Consider the following 23,448-nt stretch of genomic DNA (forward strand, 5'->3'; position numbering starts at 1 on the left):
GGTCCCCAGTATTGCATGCCATTCTCTTTTCCCCTTTGGCATTCTAGGGTGAGGTCTTTGAATTGAGAACTTTGTGAAATTAGTTTTCACTGGATGCAGTGTGACAGAATGGAGCAGAGTTACCTCCCTTGGTTGACTTGATTATATTGATTCCAAATTCAAAACAGCTTATGAACCTTCTTATTCACTTGGCCTTGGGACCCGTGAAGTTTCCGGGGTAGAATAGGTCTTCAACAACCCATGCTTGCCGTAAGAGGCGACTAACAGGATTGGGTGGTCAGGCTCCACCATATAGCTGGAATATTACTGAGCCCGGCGTTAAACAACAAACAACTAAACAAACTTGCCCTTGCTGAGGATCATACAGTGGCGGTGCTTTGTAATGTAGCATAGGTGCGCAACCTGTGTAATCACCTAATCTAAAGGCTACTGCTCTCTCATGATGATATTTATGTGTGTTTGTTCCTCCATTATTAATTTGAACGCCTGCATGGTCTGGTGGTTAGAGCATGTGCCCGTAGAACAGAAGGTCGTGGGTTTGATGCTCAGCTGCATCATTCCAAAAGATGTTAAAACATGGTACTTGTTGTTACCCTGCCTGGCGCTCAGCATTAAGTCAGCAAACTGCGGCAGGGTGTCTCAGTTGGCTGGCTTTGACCTGCATATCTGTTCAATACAATATGTGCTATTTATCTATTTTGGGATGGTGGGGTAGCCTAGTGGTTAAAGCGTTCGCTCGTCACGCCGAAGACCCGGGTTCGATTCCTCACATCGGTACAATGTGTGAAGCCCATTTCTCGTGTTCCCTGTTATTATATTACTAGAATATTGCAAAAAGCGGCGTAAAACCATACTCACTCAATCACTCACTCACTTACCTACTTTGAAGTTGCAGTTGTAACTCTCGCGGAGTCCTAGTCTCGGATTTTGTCTTTTCACGGTAGGAATGCAAATTTTCACTAGCCTGCACTAATGTTAAATGTATCCCTAGGGCTAATAGAATTTCAGGCTCTTTAGGGAGTATCCTTATGTGTTATCACTGTTTGGCTATAAATGTTTTAGGTTAAGTTCAATCCCCGGCATGAAGAACAAATTTAACCTGCTGATAACGCAGCCTTAGATACTTGTTATTTAAGACTTTTTTAAGACTAGTCCAGAGGACAGGTAAAGCCCAAATTCACTAGTCCGGACAACCATCATTATATTTTGCGGACAAGCGGAATTTCAAAGTCTGTAATGCCAATGGAAAAAAAGATGCTGAGTTAGCAGTGCTTGTTGTAATGTCTGTGATTTATCTAGGATTCGACACTATGTTCCCCATGGTAGGCAAATTGGGGAAGAAATTGTTATTTTTTTCCAAATTGGGAACCCTGTGGAGATTCCAAGTTATGATATTTCCCCAGCAGCCAATGAGTGAGTGAGTGAGTGAGTAGGGTTTAACGCCGCTTTTAACAGTATTACAGTTATATCACGGCGTGTCAGCTTAATGTGGGAGGAAAGCCCGAAGTGATGCAGGTATCAGACATTTACCAATTCGGTGAAACCCACAAGCACGGGTATGGTGCTGACAAACCTAGAAACATAATGGGGGCAAACCGGGATTCGAACCCACAATCATAGGTTTCTGGCGTGTCCAAGGGACGCAACTCTGCTGTATATTCTATATCTGCGTCCCATCTCAACATTTATACGTCTGGTAAAACCCTTTATCCCTGAAGGTCTAGATACATCCCTTGAGGTCTAGATACAGCCTTGAAGGTCTAGATACATCCGTGAAGGTCGAGATCCATCCCTGATGCTTTAGATACATCCTTGAAGGTCGAGATACATCCTTGAAGGTCTAGACATATCCATGGAGGTCTAGATACATCCCTTGAGGTCTAGATACAGCCTTGAAGGTCTAGATACATCCGTGAAGGTCGAGATCCATCCCTGATGCTTTAGATACATCCTTGAAGGTCGAGATACATCCTTGAAGGTCTAGATACAACCGTGAAGGTTGAGATACCTCCCTGATGATCTAGATACATCCTGAAGGTCTAGACATATCATTGAAGGTCGAGATAAATCCTGAAGGTACAAGGTCTAGATACATCCCTGTAGGTCAAGATACATCCCTGAAGGTCGGGATACATCCCTGTAGGTCTAGATACATCCCTAATGGTCTAGATACATCCCTGGAGGTCTAAATACATCCCTGTAGGTAGAGATACATCCCTGAAGGTAGGGATACATCCCTGTAGGTCTAGATACATCCCTGATGGTCTAGATACATCCCTGGAGGTCTAAATACATCCCTGTAAGTCGAGATACATCCCTGAAGGTCGAGATACATCCCTGGAAGTCTAGATACATCCCTGATGGTCGAGATACATCCCTGGAGGTCTAAATACATCCCTGTAGGTCGAGATACATCCTAGAAGGTCGAGATACATTCTTGAAGGTCTAGATACATCCTTGAAGGTCGAGATACATCCCTGAAGGTCTAGATACATCCCTTGACGTCTAGATACATCCTTGAAGGTCGAGATACATCCTGAAGGTCAAGATATATACCTGAAGGTCGAGATACATCCCTGTAGGTCGAGATACATCCAGTTTCCACCCTTGCCAAACTAGGCTGGATTTTCCAGGCTCAATCATAGCGCCATCAGTGGCTATTACGAGTTATGTCCCTTCTATGTCCCTCCTATTGACCAATCAGATTCCATCTCTCATGTCACTTGTATTTGCTTCAAACAATGAGATGATCCGTGTTATGATAAAATGAGCACCTTGATTAAAAATATGAAAAGATTTGCCAAATATCTGTCAACGCCCATTTGGTGGTACGTGTGCTTTACAAATCCTGCAATTGACCTAAATCTGCATGTTGAAATCCATGTTGTTTACGAACCAGAGGTCTTAATTCTTTACGCGATATTGATTGGACTCTTTAGTCCAGCCAAAATGTAACTCTGGACTTTTATGGTGAGTTAACGCCATTGACTTGGGAAGATGAGGTTAATTATGGTACTTCATTTCAGGTAATACACAACCACTAGTGTACTGGACTTGTAAAACATCTTGGATTGTTTATCTTTTTAAATTATATACACAGCCTCAAACTTTCGGCCACAGGGGAATTCAAATAAATACATTAATATACACAGCCAAGCTTTCGGCCTCCCGGCCTTCATCAGGCACACTCTGTTTGTTTCATGCTAATTAGAGATCTTTTTTTTTCTGGCTTGTTATACTTGCAGTAAAGTAAGTACCGTATTCGATGTAAGCGCTCTCAAAATTAGAAATAGGGGGCTCTTATTAGAATATTATTTTGGTGAAAAAAACATAGTTGAAAGATAAATTTTTGTTGTTTATGCTGACAGCCTGAAATGTTTATGTCCGACAGATATATTTTTCCAGAATTTAATTGCCCATAAATAAGGGTGCATATAACACACATGTGCGTATTATACCGAACAAATAAGTCTTGTGTACATAGATCAATCGGAAGGGATGCAAATTAGGCTTGTTCATTAGCCAATATATCAGCAAATAATCCAAATGGGCGCTTATTAGAGCGGGGCGCTTATTACGTCGAATACAGTATTAGAAATAGTTAAAAAAGGATCTCGAATAATGTAGCGTGAAACCAACAGAGTGTGCGTGAAAAAGGCCGAGAGGCCGAAAGCTTGACTATGCATATGTATGTATTTATTTGAATTCCACTATGGGAATGAACACTAAAGAAGATTTATGAAATTAGGATATCAATGTATATCACCAATCTCATTGAAAGCCAATCTTTTACTGTAGTCTTCTATACTATTCCTTTCTGCGTGAAGATCTGAGGTCACTTCCATAGGAGGTCGCATCAGGTGAACTTCAAATTCAGCCAATCAGGGTTCTAATTCCTCAGTACAAGTGAGCAAAGCATTTGGACAAGTATAACTGATTTCTGTGTCTCGAAAATGAACATAATCAGGGAGTTCTGAATGCACAAAATATCGTCATGCATGGGCACCATGATGGTTTTTTAGCATCAGCACCCAAAAGGCTGTACTATCGAGGGTATATTTGTGTTGTGAGGAGGTTTTCTCTTGCTTTGAACGAAATTTTCAAATCAAGGTGGTAAAGAAATAGTCATTTTTGAAAGGTGACATTTGATAAGCTCAAGTACCCACGCATCTCTCATTAAGGCTGGAAGGTTAAATTTAGCTCGGGGGTCACCTGATGTGACCTTTGGAGGTGTCTTCAGATCTTCTCTCCCAATCCCTAGTAAATAAATTAAGATTGAATGAAACTCAAGTCTAGAAAGATTTTGCAAGTCTACATTGCCTCAGCTCATCTGGACTTTTAATTTCATTTCATATATATATATATATATATATATATACATTGTTTCTGGGACTAGTAGTAAATGGTAGATGTTAGTCAGAGAGATATGTACCATATTGGAGTAAAAGATCTGATTTAAGTATCTCTGTGTTTGAAATGCATACTTATCATGCTTATATTATAAAAATGACCTGTTCCTTAGGATCAGCGTCCTTTCTATATATTAGTTGAAACTGTATGTCCACTGTTACATTCAGGATACTACAATAATCTTTTGTTTGTGGTTAGGTGACAATACTGGTTAGGTGTGGGATAATTAAATTACAGTGACATTACTGGTTAGGTGTGGGATAATTAAACTACAGTGACAATACTGGTTAGGGGTGGGATAATTAAATTACAGTGACATTACTGGTTAGGTGTGGGATAATTAAACTACAGTGACAATACTGGTTAGGTGTGGGATAATTAAAATACAGTGACATTACTGGTTAGGTGTGGGATAATTAAACTACAGTGACAATACTGGTTAGGGGTGGAATAATGAACTAACGATGACAATACTGGTTAGGTGTTGGATAATTAAATTACATTACTGGTTAGGTGTGGGATAATTAAATTACAGTGACAACACTTGTTAGGTGTGGGATAATTAAATTACAGTGACAAAACTGGTTAGGTGTGGGATAATTAAATTACAGTGACAATACTGGTTAGGTGTGGGATAATTAAATTACAGTGGCAATACTGTTTTGGTGTGGGATAATTAAATTACAGTGACAATACTGGTTAGGTGTTGGATAATTAAACTACAGTGACATTACTGGTTAGGTGTGGGATAATAAAATTACAGTGACAATACTGGTTAGGTGTGGGATAATTAAATTACAGTGGCAATACTGTTTTGGTGTGGGATAATTAAATTACAGTGACAATACTGGTTAGGTGTGGGATAATTAAATTACACTGACAATACTGGTTAGGTGTGGGATAATTAAATTACAGTGGCAATACTGTTTTGGTGTGGGATAATTAAATTACAGTGACAATACTGGTTAGGTGTGGGATAATTAAATTACACTGACAATACTGGTTAGGTGTGGGATAATTAAATTACAGTGGCAATACTGTTTTGGTGTGGGATAATTAAATTACAGTGACAATACTGGTTAGGTGTTGGATAATTAAACTACAGTGACATTACTGGTTAGGTGTGGGATAATTAAATTACAGTGACAATACTGGTTAGGTGTGGGATAATTAAAATACAGTGACATTACTGGTTAGGGGTGGGATAATTAAATTACAGTGACATTACTGGTTAGGTGTGGGATAATTAAATTACAGTGGCAATACTGGTTAGGTGTGGGATAATTAAATTACAGTGACATTACTGGTTAGGTGTGGGATAATTAAATTACAGTGACATTACTGGTTAGGTGTGGGATAATTAAATCACAGTGACAATACTGGTTAGGTGTGGGATAATTAAACTACAGTGACATTACTGGTTAGGTGTGGGATAATTACATTACAGTGACAATACTGGTTAGGTGTGGGATAATTACATTACAGTGACAATACTGTAGGGGTGGAATAAAGAACTAACGATGACATTACTGGTTAGGTTGGAATAATGAAATTATAATGACAATACTAGTTAGGGGTGGAATAATGAAATTAAAATGACAAAACTGATTAGGGTGGAATAATGAAATTACAGTGATAATACTAGTTAGGGGTGGAATAATGAAATTATGATGACAATACTGATTAGGGTGGAATAATGACATTATGATGACAATACTGGTTAGGGTGGAATAATGAAATTACAGTGACAATACTAGTTAGGGTTGGAATAATGACATTATGATGACAATACTGGTTAGGGTGGAATAATGACATTATGATGACAATACTGGTTAGGGTGGAATAATGAAATTACAGTGACAATACTAGTTAGGGGTGGAATAATGAAATTATGATGACAATACTGGTTAGGGTGGAATAATGACATTATGATGACAATACTGGTTAGGATGGAATAATGAAATTACAGTGACAATACTGGTTAGGGGTGGAATAATGAAGTTATGATGACAATACTGATTAGGGTGGAATAATGACATTATGATGACAATAGTGGTTAGGAGTAGAGGAATGAATTTGCAGTGACAATACTCAAGTTACGCATTCAATAAGAGTACAATGCTTATTTGTTTGCGATGGCAAAAAAGTCCTCCTTGTTTGTTGTGGAATATGGCAATACTCACCTGCCAGGAGGATTACGAATATAATGCTCCTGCAATAGATGCACAGTAAAAGCATCAGCAATACCAAGCTTCACTGATGACTGCTTTATCAGCCTGTGATTGGTCTATGACCTTGTTAAACTGATTACTGGAACATTGTCCTATGGCAACATGTTGTTGGAGAAATAGATGCATTCATTCATTTATTTACCTTTGATATGCATGAAATGCAGTGAAAGTCACTGCGTGAGGTCTGATCATGGTTTTCTGTGGGGATTTGGTGAAAGAAGAGCCTCGTGCACTTCATGCTTTTTGACTTGCAACTAATATTAGTATCTGTGTTTGTTGCAGTGGTTAGTGTTCAGGGCCGGATAACACATGTATGTTATGTGGCTGTGATATGTATGAATTGTATATTCACTCACTTGCACCTCTATGTCGCTAATATCATTTGAATGTCAAGCATCAGTCATAAGTTGATGAAAGAATGTCAATGAATCACTGCACATGCATTGTAGACTCCCAGTCTCATTGAAACCAGTGTATCACAATACTTATTCTATCATCACCACTCTATATCATCATGATCATTTTGTCCCAGGAGTACGTATCACAATATGTATCATCATTGAATCCCAAATTGCATGTGACATTGTGTATCATGTCACCTCTGTATCAGTGAATCCCAAATTGCATGTGGCAGTATATATATCGTATTGTACTCTCAGTATCATTGAATCCCAAATTGCATGTTGCAGTGTATGTATCGTATCGCACTCTCAGTATCATTGAATCCCAAATTGCATGTGACGGTATGTATCATGTCACCCTCTCTGTATCATTGAATCCCAAATTGCATGTTGCAGTATATGTATCATATCACTCTCTCAGTATCATCGAATCCCAAATTGCATGTGGCAGTATATGTATCGTATCACCCTCTCTGTATCAGTGAATCCCAAATTGCATGTGACAGTATGTATCGTATCACCCTCTCAGTATCATTGAATCCCAAATTGCATGTGGCAGTATATGTATCGTATCACACTCTCAGTATCATCGAATCCCAAATTGCATGTGGCAGTATATGTATCGTATCACCCTCTCAGTATCATCGAATCCCAAATTGCATGTGGCAGTATATGTATCGTATCACCCTCTCAGTATCATCGAATCCCAAATTGCATGTGGCAGTATATGTATCGTATCACCCTCTCAGTATCTTTGAATCCCAAGTAGAGGCATACACAATACACCTCATATCACAGCCTCTCCTTATCGGCCGGCCACCTGGATGTAACACAATGTACATAAATAAGCCTGTTTGTAGGAAGTCCACTGTGGTCCTGTACGTCTGGCTGATCACATGACTGAAGTCATACAGACGTCTGGTAATGGTACCTGTGCAAACTTGTATGTCATGCTCACAGCCTTTGGTGTATCCGTGTTATCAAACCACCTCGATTACCTCATTCCATTTGCAAGCCATAATATATCTGTGCACCAATCAATACCACTGAATCAGCAGCCTTCTTGTCAGATAGATGCTGATGTTTTCAGAATAGTGGGTGGGGAGAGGGTTTCTGAAATCTGTCTTCAAAATAAACCCTGTTGAGACAATAACACCTTGCTTATTGAGCAGAGTAAACATTTCATTTTCTTTTTATATTTGATGAGGATTAGAAAATTCTTTATGGTTGAAATTATGCTACTGTTATATTTAAGAACACAGCTATGAGTTTGTTGTTGAGATAGATTACTGTGTTTGACGTAAAAAGCGCCCCGCTCTAATAAGTGCCCATGGCGATATTTGCTTATATATTGGCTCGTGAACAATCCCATTTATCACCCTTGCCGATTGATCAGTGTACACAAGACTTATTTATTCGTGTATAATACGCACTCGTGTGTTATATGCACCCTTAATTATGGGCCATTAAATTCTCAAAAATATATCTATTGTGTATAATACACACAGACTTTTCTTTTGTATCATTTCAGGCTGTCAGCATAAACCACAAAATTTACAATCTTTCAACTCTGATTTTTATCTCACCAAAATTATATTCTAATAAGAGCCCCCTATTTCTAATTTTGAGAGCGCCCTGGGCGCTTATTACGTCGAATACGGTAGTTATACTCATGTTACTGATTGTAGGCACTGACTAGTGGGAGCAACTGGTCCTTGTGCTGCTCTGTGACTGGTTGTGTGTCAATGTGCATTGATGGCTTAGACATTGTTCAGGGTTTCATTCACTGATTTTCCTTGTCCAGACACAAGTGTATTGACCATATTCATATTGTCATGCAGAACCGTGTAAATGCTCTAGAAAAATTATTAAAAACAAAATTTAAAAAATATTTATAGACCACCATGATACAGCTGGAGTATGACTGCCAGTCAAAACATCCACTCACTAGGTGTCTACATTTATATATTGTTATGGAAAACTGTGTAAATGCTCTAGAAAAATTATTAAATTATTCAAAAAATCTTTTTACAAATATTTATAGACCACCATGATATGGTTGGAATATAACTGCCAATCAAAACATTCAGTCACTATGTGTCTACATTTGTTCTGAGATCACCCATTTTTTATTTTTTGTTTCACTGGCCTGCCCCCCTCCCCTATTGAAGAGCAACCAGTCCAAGAAATATATTAAACATAAAAATATTTATGCTTGTTATGTCTCACACTAGTAATATAGACACTTATATAAAATAGAAAAATGTTATATATAAATTATATGAATTCCATCAGTGATTCAAGAGGCCAGCTGCAGTTATAACTCCACAGCAGAAAGACTTTCAAACAAATAAATAAATAAATAAATAAAAGAAGAAAGAAAGAAAGAAAGAAAGAAAGAATAAATAAATAAATAAATAAATAAATAAATAAATAAATAAATAAATAAATAAATAAATAAATAAATTAGATAGAATAATTAGATAGATACTCCACAGCAGAAAGACTTTCAAACAAATAAATAATTAAATAAATAAATAAATAAATAAATAAAAATAATAAATAAATAAATATAAATAAATAAATAAATAAATTAGATAGATAGATAATTAGATAGATAGATAGATAGATAGACAGGTATTTATTTTTGTTTTAGCTTCGACCATCCTTGTGTGGAAAAGCTGTCATAAGTCTGTAGCCTAATACATGTTTGGTCAGGATCATTTGTGATATTTGGAGTGAATGAGGTGACAATATGAAGTTTTCACTTCAAAGGCTGTATCGATCAGCACTGTTAAATCTGAACGGGTCAACATCAAGTTTCATTCACCATTGACCATAGAAGGAGGACAACTGGTCACGGTTCATTTCTCAGGGAGCATGACTGTTTTATAGTGTATACATGTGTATAAGGTGTGTTTTATCCGTAAAGGAACTGGGCAACCCACGTAGATATAGTGTTTTTTCATCTGTAGATACTTGATACAATATAAACAGGCAAGAGAGAATGTTTACTACTGGTAAGGAGGTGGGGTGTTTAGAAGTGAAGCGGCCAGAGATAGACATTGCTTACAGTCTAATCCAAAGCAATATAAAAGATATCCAGACTCCTCGTATATTTCATCTCCCCGAGGCAAGAGAGTTAACTGATTTTAAAAGTCCAGTTTCCACCCTTGCCAAACTAGGCTGGAATTCCTGGGCTCGATCATAGTGCCACCAGTGGTTGTTACGCGTTAAGTCCTTTTTATGCCTCTCCTATTGACCAATCAGATTCAACCTCTCGTATCACTTGCATTTGCTTCAAACAAAATGGCGGCGCCCAGTCAAGACGATCTGATCGATAATCAAAATCTATATTGTGATAAAACAAGTCTTACATCGTGAAGTTCATCAAATCAAGTGAGCACCTTAGTTAAAAACTTGAAAAGATTTGGAAAATATCTGTTGACAACGAGTTGGCAGTGCATATGCTGTGCAAATCCTGCAATCGACCGAAATCTGCATGGCAGTTTACGAACCGGATTTCGGTGCGCGAATTTGATTGGACTATGCATAGACTCGTTAGTCCAGCCAAAATCTAACTCCAAAATACCAGCCTAGTTCGGCAAGAGTGGAAACTGGACTTTTATAGTCAGTGAACTAACTTGCCTCGGGAAGATGCATACTTTTCTGAAAAGGACTATTAAGGAAATTCTGGAAAAGGTATTGCTGAATGTACCTGGAGATAAAATGAATTGCCAAGTGTACTTAAATTGCTCTGTAGTCAACAAAACCAAATGTGAGATCAAGTATCATTTATATGTTGCATGTATTTTGGTAGTCATCCCTTTAAAATTGTTTATCATCCAAAACTGGCTCCCACAGGAGATATTGCTTGGGTGAGATCAAGCGATATCTATACTGTAGATATCGCTGCAATAAAATTGCATCACAATGCTTTGCAGACCATTGTGATGTCATTGGTTACCATGACGTCACAATCAAATGACATCACTAATGGCTCTGCTACTGAAGCTGTTAGCAGTACTTTTTACACTTAAGACACTGCTTATTACTTTCTACAAACTGATGTTGGATGATAAATAAAATCTCACCCGAGTGTCTTTTGATATCAAATATATCAACACTCGTTGATAAAAGGGGAAAAAAACCTCGGCAAGCCTTGGAGTTTCCCCACTTTTATCAACTCGTGTTGATATATTTGATATCAAAAGACACTCGGGTGAAATTCTCTATATCAACCACGAACCTAGCTGAATCAGCTGTGTCTTGGTTTGTAAAGAAAAGATGAACCCTTATACTGTACAGTGTACATGGTGGTGGCGATATGGATGATTACTGTTAGGGCTGGGACGGGTAACTCGGGTACCCGGGTCGGGTGGGTACTGAGAAGGACCTGGGTACCCACAGGACAACCCGGACCCGTGGTTAATCTCATGGTTATATATATATTTTAATGGCAAAAATTATCTAGAACTCTATGGTTACACTATAAATGACAACTATTAACATTTCTTTCTAACTAAATATGTTCTGACTTTATATGTTTGTATAAAGATAAAACTTCAGTCAACTTCAGTGTATGCATGACCAGATCGGTTTATACGTGTATCTAAATACATTGTGACAGGAGTACGGTCAAACTATTCCAAATCAGACATTTTGTACCCATCTCTCAAGACCTACAGCAGGTACCCGGGTAGGGTCGGGTAATAGGGGGATGGGTACCCGGGTAGTAAATTTGGACTCGTCCCAGCCCTAATTACTGTGCTTTACAAACCGATTGTGTGAGAATTGTGTGGCCGTGAAGACAAGGACTGTACAGTGATGTTGAGAGTGTTACACATGCATACCCCTGGCAAACTAAACTTTCGGATCGACAGTTGCTGCTCTGCACAGAGGTGACCCAGATCAGTGGAGCTAGTATCTCACATAGGTCATTCTGTCTCTCTAACTAAAACAGACATAGCCAGATTGACCCAAACTCCATGAAAGGAATATTTCACATCTCCAGTACATCAACATCTGACCCTGTCACAAACCTAAATATTTTTTTTGTAAGTTGCATTCAAGGAATAATAGCTACATGGTTATTTATCATGTTCACTGTAATAAAGGGTTTAAATGTGTTTTTGCATGTCCTGTTGGATGTGTGTTTTGTTAAATATATGCATATTGGCTTTTATTTCTAATTTACATCTCATGGCCACAGGAAACTACTGAAGAAATGTTATAAAAGTACTCTGGGTCACAATGGCTGTGTGTTTATCTCGACCTGCTCAGAGGCAGATATTTGGCCCAGGTCTGCAGCCATTGTACAAAATACAAAATTAGAATTTTAAATTTTCCCAGTTCATGTTAAAGTTTTGTGATGTGATGGCTTGGTCCAGGGCCCCTGACCACAAAACGATTTTAGCGCTAGGTCGATCGTAACTCCCATTCTTTAACACTGACTTAAGACAGTCGTAGCACTAAGATCGCTATACGGAACGGGTCCCTGGTGTACTTCACTGATAAAAGGGATGAAAGAGGCTTCAATACTTAGTTATACACTATTGCATTGTTCAAATATCTCCTAATTTAAGAAAATACAAACTGTTTCAAAAAAATATCCCAATTCATGCACAAGGTTGTCAGGCTTGGTGGTTTGCCTGATTGTGTGGTAATGTACAGACAGCATGATCAGCTCACAACGACTAGTTTGCCCAGCCCAGTCACACTGGTACGGGCCAATGTAATATTGCAGGGAATATTCCTTACTGCAGTGTGAAAGGCAAAGATATATAATTCATACACTCATATATGGCTAGGAGGTCATGATAGAATTATTACATAATGTCGCTGCCTCATTGTTTCATGCATAATGAATATTGATGACTCTGTCGTCGTACTTTGACGGCAGTGTCACCACTGGGTTGTCTGCCCCTGACTCAGTATTTACTGTTCTGTCCTGTAGCTTGACTAGAACTGACTGCAGTGTTAAAACCAATGAAATTGTCAAAGCAGGAAATCTTAAACTTTCAACAAGTGCTGTAGCTTCTGTGTGGCTTTTTATGTAAGAACTTGCTTTGAACCATCAAGATATACAATTTAGTAGACATTTTGTCTTCAAATTTCACAATTTCTAGTGATGAGGTGGAGGTCAATGACTGTGTACTTTTGGGGGAGGACAATGTGGTGGTGGTATGGCTGGTCAATGTGATCTTGGGCTTTGAAGATTAAATTCCCTCTTGACTTGATATGATAAATAGCCACGTGACATTTGTTGGTCTTGTCGTGATGCTAGTGGAGATAATTCCTGTTATGAATGATGTGTTGTCTCTTGTCATGCTGGGGTCACGGGTGGCCCAGTCGTCTAAGGCGCCGCGATTCGCTGTGCAGAGTTGCGTCCCTTGGGCACGCCAGAAACCTATGATTGTGGGTTCGAATCCCGTTTCGACACAATTATGTTTCTAGGTTTGTCAGCACCATACCCGTGCTCGTGGGTTTCACCGAAGTGGTAAACGTCTGAGACCTACATCACTTCGGGCTTTCCTCCCACATTAAGCTGACACGCCGTGATATAACTGGAATACTGTTAACATGGTTAAAAGCGGCGTTAAATCCAACTCACTCACTCTTGTCATGCTGTTTACAGGATCTGCTGCTACATTCACGTGTGGACATGTGTCATCTGGTTTTGGGGTATTTTTTGTAGTCTAGAGGCTGTGTATTTCACAGATGTTTGTAGATCTGAAACAACAAAACTTTTGTTGAATTACGCCTTACCTTTGTCTTACGTTCCCCCCGTTATGGGTCCACAGTACCCGTGTGTTTTTGTAAAATGTACTCAACATGCTAGGAAATAGATGTTTAAACATTATCTGTTACCTGATTCTCTGACCCGTGAAAATCTGGGTTGGAATAGGTCTTCAGCAATCCATGCTTGTCATAAGAGGCAACAAAAGGGATCGGTGGTCAGGCTCACTGACTTGGTTGATGCATTGCATCGTATCCTAATTGCGTGGATCGATGCTCATGATGTCAATCACTTGATTGTCTGGTCCAGACTTGATTATTTACAGACCGCCACCATATAGCTGGAATATTGCTGAGTGTGTCTTTAAACAACAAACAAACAAACAAAACACTCATTCAGTCCAGTTCAAAGAAGTTGAACAATCTTATTGCTCGATGCTGTAAAAGACGGATTTGAGTGAGTGAGTTTAGTTTTGTGGAACTTAAAGCACTATTCCAGTGTTTTTTCTTGGACGGGAGGGGGCACACCCATAATGCACTGCACAATAAACCACAGTTGGGAATCTGAACTGGATTGTTGTATGACAAGTCTGTACTCTAAAAACAAGGCTACCCCACCCCCTAAAAGCCTGATATGAAGAAATGATTTTAACTATGTATTACAAATATCTATAATACTTGTTGGTGATACTACCCTATTCAACGTTATAAGCGCCCACGGCGATATTTGCTAATATATTGGTTAGTGAACAATCCCAATTGGCACCCTTCAGATTGATCAATGTACACAAGACTTATTTCTTCGCGTATAATACGCCCTCGTGTGCTATATGCATCTTATTCATGGGCAATTAAATTCTCGAAAAATATATCTGTCATACATAAACATTTCAGGCTGTCAGCATAAACCACGAAATTTATCTTTCAACTCTGTTTTTTTCACCAAAATAATATTCTAATAAGAGCCCCCTGTTTCTAATTTTGAGAGCGCCCTGGGCGCTTATTACGTCGAATACGGTACATTATTACTGACCTAGCTGGAAGATATGAAATGGTTGGTATGATATTACTATATTATAAGATGTTGTAATATATAGAAATGAGAATATATCTCAATAATAAGTTCATTCTGTTACTTGAACAACATATTTTTTTGGGCGGACAACACAGGGGGGTTCAAGGCAGGTACAACCTTTACTCATCTCTGAGCAAGAAAAAATTATAAGAGGCAAGCTTGTAAACTGATATATGAAAACACAGTGAGTCAGCGTGTGCTTCTTTTCAGGGTTTCTTTGGCCAGAATTAAATATTGCTTCTTTTTGTCAGGGATATATTTCATCGTCTCTGTTTCATTAGTCTAACATTTAAGTCAAATGGTGGTTTTCTTTCTGTATCTTTCTAATATTACTTCCTGTTTTTGCTGATTGGTGCCAATAATTCAGCAGTTCCCTTGGAAAAATATGACTTTCTTGACATCTTCATGTTTTTTAAATTTATGATGGTAATGCTCAAGTTATGGTGTACTGATGTCCCTTAGGGAATCCAGAACAGAAATCATGAATTTCAACAGTTTCCGATTGGGGGTGATTCGGGATGATTCGGGATATTCGTGGTCGGTAAAGGGGGGCATTAGGGAATCCAGAACAGCGTCTCATTCCACAAAACAATCTTAGCACTATGTCTATCATGAGTCTATGAAGTATAGGGGTTATAACCATGTTAGCACTAAGATCCCTGTGTGGTGAGGTGAGGTGAAATTGGGTTTAACGTCGCGTCCAAGATTATTGCACTTATATAGCGACGTACATGCACGTGTGTGTGTGTGTGGCTGCTTGTACTAGACCGGACTGATGCCGATTTATAGTGCTAGCCCACTGAGATACCATGCCGCAGTTTAACATGAATACCCCACTCAGACACAGCCGACCAGTCCTTGCTTTAACCCCTTAATGCCGAGCGCCAGACAGGGTAACAACAAGTACCACCTTTTAACGTCTTTTGGTATGACGCGGCCGGGGATGGAACCCCGGACCTTCCGCTCTCCGGGGGGATGCTCTACCACTAGACCACGGAGGCGGTCGATCCCTGTGTGGAACGGGGCTCAGAATAGGTCTCCAGTATGTTATGGTACACTTTTATCCTCAGGGAATTCAGAATAGTTCGCCAGTAAGTTTCAGTATTCTACTATCCCTAATGGAATATATATATACTATCCCTTTGGGCATTCATAATAGCTCCCCAGTAAGTTTTTAAGTAATATTACTAAGCTTTTCTGTAACCAGGGGGGCGGTCAGGTAGCCTTGTGGTTAAAGTGTTCGCTCATCATGCTGAAGACCCGGGTTGGATTCCCGACATGGGTACAATGTGTGAAGCCAATTTCTGGTGTTCCCCGCCGTGATATTTGCTGGAATATTGCTGAAAGTGTAAAACCATACTCACTCTCATCTCATTCATGCGCAAGCAATGAAAAGTAATTATCATGAGATACATATCGTGTTCTGACTTTAGCATACATGATGTAGGTGTATCGTGATATCCATATTGATTTGTCATGTTATAGTAAGCCTTTGTTTTAGAGTGAGTGAGTATGGCAATATTCCAGCAATATCACGGCAGGGGACACCAGAAATTGGCTTCAAACATAGTACCCATGTTGGGAATCGTACCCGGGTCTTCAGCGGGACGAGTGAACGCTTTAACCACTAGGCTACCCGACCGCCCCCTTTGTTTTAGAATCTGAAATGAATTGTGATATGTGAGTTTGATGAATATTGGCCGTTGTGAATATAAGTTTATGATCTATTTTAAAGATGGACTGTGATATGATATGCATTGTTATACCATGGTCTATAATCCCCTCAATTAATGTCAAAACGAGTCGTGGATGAGTTAAAATTGTTTTCAGTTTTCGAGCAGTAGTGAATAAACATTGCTTAATTCAAAACATTTTCCATAATAATTACTAGTCGAAATAATACTCCTTCTACCCTGCTGTTTTCTGTTCAGCAGTCTGTAATATACACAAGAATATAGAGACTGTCATGCCTTAGCAATGGTGCTTATAAAGATTACTTGCCGATATTTATAGAGGTTGGTCAGTGGGTGCTTATTGGAGCAGGATGCTTAATATGGCGAATATGGTAATAAATACTGTTCAAAGTGACATCAAACCCAACTCACCCACTCACCCACCCACCCACCCACTCACTCACTCACTCACTCACCCACCCACCCACCCACCCACCCACTCACTCACTCACTCACTCACTCACTCACTCACTCACCCACCCACTCACTCACTCACTCACTCACCCACTCACTCACTCACTCACTCACCCACCCACCCACCCACCCACCCACTCACTCACTCACTCACTCACTCACTCACTCACTCACTCACTCACTCACTCACCCACTCACTCACTCACTCACTCACCCACTCACTCACACACACACCCACTCACTCACCAACACAACCACTCTCACTCACTCACACACACACTCACTCACTCACTCACTCACCCACACACCCACTCTCATTCACTCACTCACTCACTCACTCACTCACTCACTCACTCACGCACCCACTCACTCACCAACACAACCACTCTCACTCACTCACACACACACTCACTCACTCACTCACTCACTCACTCACTCACTCACTCACTCACTCACTCACTCACTCCTCACCTCACTCATTCACTCACCAATGCAAAATGTCCACTCATGGCAATGCATTCATTAAGCTGAAATGGGGAGCTTAAAATTTAAAATCGAGGGAGAGTGAAACCATTCACTTCACAATGTTGGAACAATGGGTGAAGAGTATTGTTATGCAGAAACACAGCTGTTGGTGACATAAAACCACTTCACTGTCTCTTTTATATATCTTTCTCACCTATTAACCACAAGTATTTTTAAATACAGAAATCCATAAAGAAATATGTTTAAGAAATGGCCTTAGAGTTAAGCTGATCCAATACTCCTCAATTTTGATGAGTTGGCATTCAATATTTGCTGTAGTGAGTATGTCACACTTCAGACCTTTCAACAATTTCCTGGTGTTAATCAAACTGATCTGTCTCTTGTCTTTTTTAAGAGAAATCGGTTGTTGTTTGAGAAGCGGTGAGTGTTAAATGAAGCGTGGCGATAGCTGGCATGTGTGTGCTATAGCTGGCAAGATATCTATAAATACATGCCCAGTCCATAATCAAAAGGTCACAGGTTTGCTTCTCCTACTAAATAGTGGTAACAGCATTCGTATTCAACATTCACCGTAAACATTACATAATAGCTCCAAACAATTAACATGATTTGTGGGGAAGATATGATTTTAAATCAACTGACTGACTTGGGTGTATTTGTAGTACACATGACTGACTTGTATGTAGAGTACATACGTAACTCGTGGTCTCCTATTACGTGAGTTCATCTATCTGGAAAAGAAAAAATACTGCCTTTCAGGTTTGATTACCATATATGGACAGGATGTTGGTTTCAAGAAGACTAATTACAGATGTGATGAGAATGTCAGTGTCGGATTTTAGTATCTACCGTAATCGACGTAATAAGCGCCCAGGGCGCTCTCAAAATTAGAAATATGGGGGCTCTCATTAGAATATTATTTTGGTGAAAAAAAGGGAGTTGAAAGATAAATTTCGTTGTTTATGCTGACAGCCTGAAATGTTTATATGCCACAGATATATTTTTCCAGAATTTAATTGCCCATATTTAAGGTGCATATTACACACAAGTGCGTATTATACGCGAATAAATAAGTCTTGTGTACATTAATCAATCGGAAGGGGTGCTAATTGGGATTGTTCACTAGCCAATATATTAGCAAATATCGCCGTGGGCGCTTATTAGAGCGGGGCGCTTATTACGTCGAATACGGTATTTTAAATTAACTTGTTTGAGGGAGAAATCCATTGCCATCCAATCTAGGCAGAAACAAATACCCATGTTTCAGGTAACATTACCACTGAAGCAGATGTGGACTTGCATGTTGGTTTCCTGAAGACTACTTACAGATGTGATGAGACTGATGCATTTTGGAACTACCGTATATGACCGTAGATAAGCCGAGCTATTAACTTGACCCTTGAAATATTAATGAACATGATATGACCCGTATTATATGTGACATATTATTAATTAACAGAATGGGCTTATTTGATAAAGAAATTTGCTGTCATATTTTGGCAATGATAAGAATGCTTCGTATCAAGTAACACTACACCTCATACACAGGTCTGTATACACCTCATATGGGTCTGTATGCTGCTTTCTTGAAGACTTGGTTTAGGTGTGAGAACAAAATATCAGTGTCGCAATATGTAGACTTGAAGGCATGACACTTTTTGTGGATAACATCGTCTTTATTGTTATAACACAGAGCTCCAGATAAGCTGCGTATCTGCGTGAAATACGCATCAGAAATGCAGAAATACGCAGTAAAATATAATCCAAGCGTATCAAATACGCAACGAACATTACAGATGTGCTACAAAAATAAAACTTGTGCGTATCATCAAAATATTGTGAAGTAACCCTGCGTATTCGATTAGCAAATGAGCAACTTATTTTGAAATTATAAGTTGGCATTCCGTCAACCTTGCCAAACTCCACGATGACAGTCAGATCATGATCATTTGCCATCACACTTTCTTGTGGAAGTATCGTGGTATTTTTGAGTCCTATAAGGCTCTCGAACCCACACGACACCAGTTTGCAGGGACTAGATGAATAGTGTTTTTAAATATTTAACTTAAATACCCACATGTGTAAAAACTAGTGGGTAACAGAAATTTGAATACGCAGATAGAATTACTGATACCCAATGATTTTAAAATGCATGGGTAAAATACCCACAACACCAAAAGCTTATCTGGAGCTCTGTAACATAATAAGGCAGGAAGTAACCTGAAAAGTCAATGCAAACAATAAAGAACTTGTTATCCATTAAAATTTTATGTCTTCATGTTCTCACAACTTCTAGATGCCTATGAACATTGATCAAAAACATAGTATGGAGATTATTATATATATATCAGTTTTGCTGAAGTTTATCTTTATCCTGCAAATGAATGGCGAAGATTTTGACCTGATACTATCCAATCTGGACAATTCTGGTGACTATAATAACACAAATGTCTTCAGAGATATGTCTTGGAAAAATCAGTTGAATAAACATGTAACGACATTTGCCGTCTGCTTCGCCTCTAGCTCACGGTTTCAAATTCAATTTAGCGTGGTTTAATCTACAGGTAACCTAGCTCTACATTGAAGACCCAGTAGGTTTATCTCCTAATAATGTTGTGAAAACATGGGCTTATGACAGAAAAATGTTTAAGATAGAAAACAATTATTTTACGGAATATGCTTCTTCAAAGGGATGATAATATGCACCTCATACTTTATTGCATTAGCATTTTCCTTATTTCCAAATAATATAGGAGGCAAGAAATGTTTGGTCCTTTTGGATGGAATCATGTTTATGTCGTGTCCTTTACCAGCTCAGCAGGACCAGCTCATGCTCAGTATTCTTGTATTTCCTGGTAATGGGGGATGGTTATTGGATATATAGCATGTATATAGAGAGGTGTTAAATAGGTTGACGGAGACATATGCAGTGTTTGAAATTAACGAGGGTCTTGGGGCCTTTGAGGTTTGCACTAATAGTATTTGGGAACCTCTAAATCTTTAGCTATCAGAATTAAGAATAATTCTTGAATTCAAGGATCAAGAATTTTTATTGTACTGAACACCCTATTAGGGCAGGGTACAAACTGTCTACATATGGGAATAAATATAACTGTAAACATGAGAGGTAGATATACATTATATATACTACTATATGTACTATGTGTGAAATATAATCAGGACCTCAGATATCATTGAAAGTGCCATACAGTCCCCAATGACATGAGGGGGCGGTCGGGTAGCCTAGTGGTTAAAGCGTTCGCTCGTCACGCCAAAGACCCTGGTTCGATTCCCGACATGGGTACAATGTGTGAAGCTCATCTTTTGTTACCCCCGCCGTGATATTGCTGGAATATTACTAAAAGCGGCGTAAAACCAAACTCACTCACTCAGATATACAGCACTTCAAAACCACATGATTTTCAATTACGATTTTCAAATATTAACCTTGATTTAAAAAGTACATGTATGTACATTTATAAGCTGCAGCCCAAATCCTTAAAGACAGCCATTAATTTGAAAAACATGCCTTTACAACCACCAGACCTCTTTTAGAATCCCTACCAACCCTGACAATGACACATGGCTCTTGTATCACAATACAACATGTATTGTTGTCGAGTGTCTGGTGGAGGCATGCTGGCTTTGTTATGCATTATCAATGCAGTCTGTGTACCTACTGTAGCAGAATCAGTCTTATTGATCCCATCGACTCTTTCACCCCTACAGACTTGTCATATCGCCATCATCCAGCACAGGCGCGGGTAGTTTGTTAAGCTGATAATGATAGCAGGTTGTAAGACTTCTATCACCTGTAAGTACAGCTAGACATAGTCCTGAGGATCCCTTCTAGTTCTCGTAAGCCTCCATGTCCATTATTCTGCCAATTGTGGAAGTATAATTTCAGTTATTGTCTCGGCTGTTTCCTTTTCTCTTGTGAGAGTTTACAAATGATACATCTGCCAGAGAGAGTTTCACATTTCTTCAGCCACCTTCAACTAGGGGTGAAGGGGCGGTCGGGTAGCCTATTGATTAAAGCGTTCGCTCGTCACGCCGAAGACCCGGGTTCGATTGCCGACATGGGTACAATGTGTGAAGCCCATTTCTGGTGTCCCCCGCCGTGATATTGCTGGAATATTGCTAGAAGCGGCGTAAAACCATACTCACTCACTCACTCACTCACTCACTCACTCACTCACTCACTCACTCACTCACTCAACTAGGGGTGAAATGATACAACACGATACACTTGCGAAAATAAATTATTTACTACTCATTTAATGACCAATGTTTTTGTCAGTCAAATATTGCAAAAAGTGTTGTAGCTGTTCACAAGTTCACAACTGAATAGAGCTGTTACGAACATGTGTCTACAACTAGATTTTCCTTTGGAACCTGCTCTGAAATATTAATAGTCAAGAAGTTTCCCCGTGATTTGACGTAGATATGCATATCGCAATACATATCGTAATGTGACATGTATCATGACTCATATCATACAGTGGCCTTGCTATATTGTATCACCCCAACCTTCAGCTATTAGATATTTGGAACCTTCATGAGGTATGCTGACAACCTCCTTGGCCTACTGGTTAGAGTGTCTGATGGGAAGGTCGATGGTTCAGTCCCTGGATGTGTCATACCAATAGACATTAGAAGATAGTACCTATTGTTACTCTGCCTGATGCTCGGCTCCAGTGGGGGTTTGATCCCCAGCCATACCAAGAGACTTTAAAAAGATGGTACTTGTTACCCTGCCTTGTGCCCGGATACCAAAAGACTTTAGAAGATGGTACTTATTGTTGCCTTGCCTTGTGCGTGGCATTAATTGGCTAAAACAAGGACTTGTTGGCTCAGTGTCAGTATACTGTGTCTGAGTGGGTTATCCATGTTTAAATTCAGCATGTATCTCAGTGGCTGACACTTTAAAACAGGCTTTATTCCGGACTAGTACAAGCAGCCACACACACATGCATGCACATTGCTATAGAAGTGCCTTAATCTGTGAAGTTCCATTTCACCTCACCTCACCTCATAGACCCGTGAAGATCGGGGATAGAATAGTTCTTCAGCAACCCATGCTTGCCGTTAAAAGTGACTATGCTTGTTGTAAGAGGCAACTAACGGGATCGGGTGGTCAGGCTCGCTGACTAGGTTGATGCATGTCATTGTATCCCAATTGTTTGGATCGATGCTCATGATGTCAATCACTGGATTGTCAGGTCCAGACTCGATTATTTACAGACCGCCATCATATAGCTGGAATACTGAATATTGCTGAGTGCGGCGTTAAACACAGCAAACAAACAAACAAACAAACAAACCTCATAAGATGTTTGTGAATGTACAGGCATGTACAATGTTGTCTGCATCATTATCAGTAGATTTTAGTGATACTGGCAGTGCTAACTACGAGAAATCTTTTATTGGTACTCTTGTTTAGTCCCAGACTGTACTGGTCTTATACTGAGTAAGTATCACTAAGCTCGGCTGCATGGGGGTTTATTTACAGACCGCCATCATAGAGCTGGAATATTGCTGAGTGCGGCGTTAAACAACAAACCTACCAACCTAATCAAGGTTAGAATAGATCCCCCAACCTGTGCTGCTAATAAGGGGCTTGATTTATGCATGTCATCGATCCGAAAGACGTGGATCGATGCTCATGATGTCAATCACAGGATTGTCTGGTCCAGACTCGATTATTTTCAGAACACCGTCATATAGCTGGAATATTGCTAAGTGCGGAGTTAAACAACAAACTCACTCACTCACTCACTCACTCACTCACTCACTCACTCACTCATGATAATAAGGGTGACCAATTGGATCAGGTGGTCAAGCTCAGTGACTTGGTTGATTGCATGTCATCGTACCCTGATGGCGGGGGTCAATGCTCGCAATATAAATCACTTGATTGTTTGGTCAGACTCAATTATTTACAGGCCACCATCATATAG

The 23,448-nt window shown here is 39.4% G+C and overlaps 1 protein-coding gene across 2 annotated transcripts in view; it reads left to right on the forward strand.

The window, feature by feature from the left end:
* Positions 1–23,448, forward strand: part of LOC124144416 — a 68,907-nt gene that overhangs the window by 10,309 nt on the left and 35,150 nt on the right. The gene's annotated exons all lie outside the window — the stretch shown is intronic.

The sequence above is a fragment of the Haliotis rufescens genome, unplaced genomic scaffold (genome assembly GCF_023055435.1).
Source record: "Haliotis rufescens isolate VD_foot unplaced genomic scaffold, xgHalRufe1.0.p SCAF_29, whole genome shotgun sequence".
Lineage (NCBI taxonomy): Eukaryota > Metazoa > Mollusca > Gastropoda > Lepetellida > Haliotidae > Haliotis > Haliotis rufescens.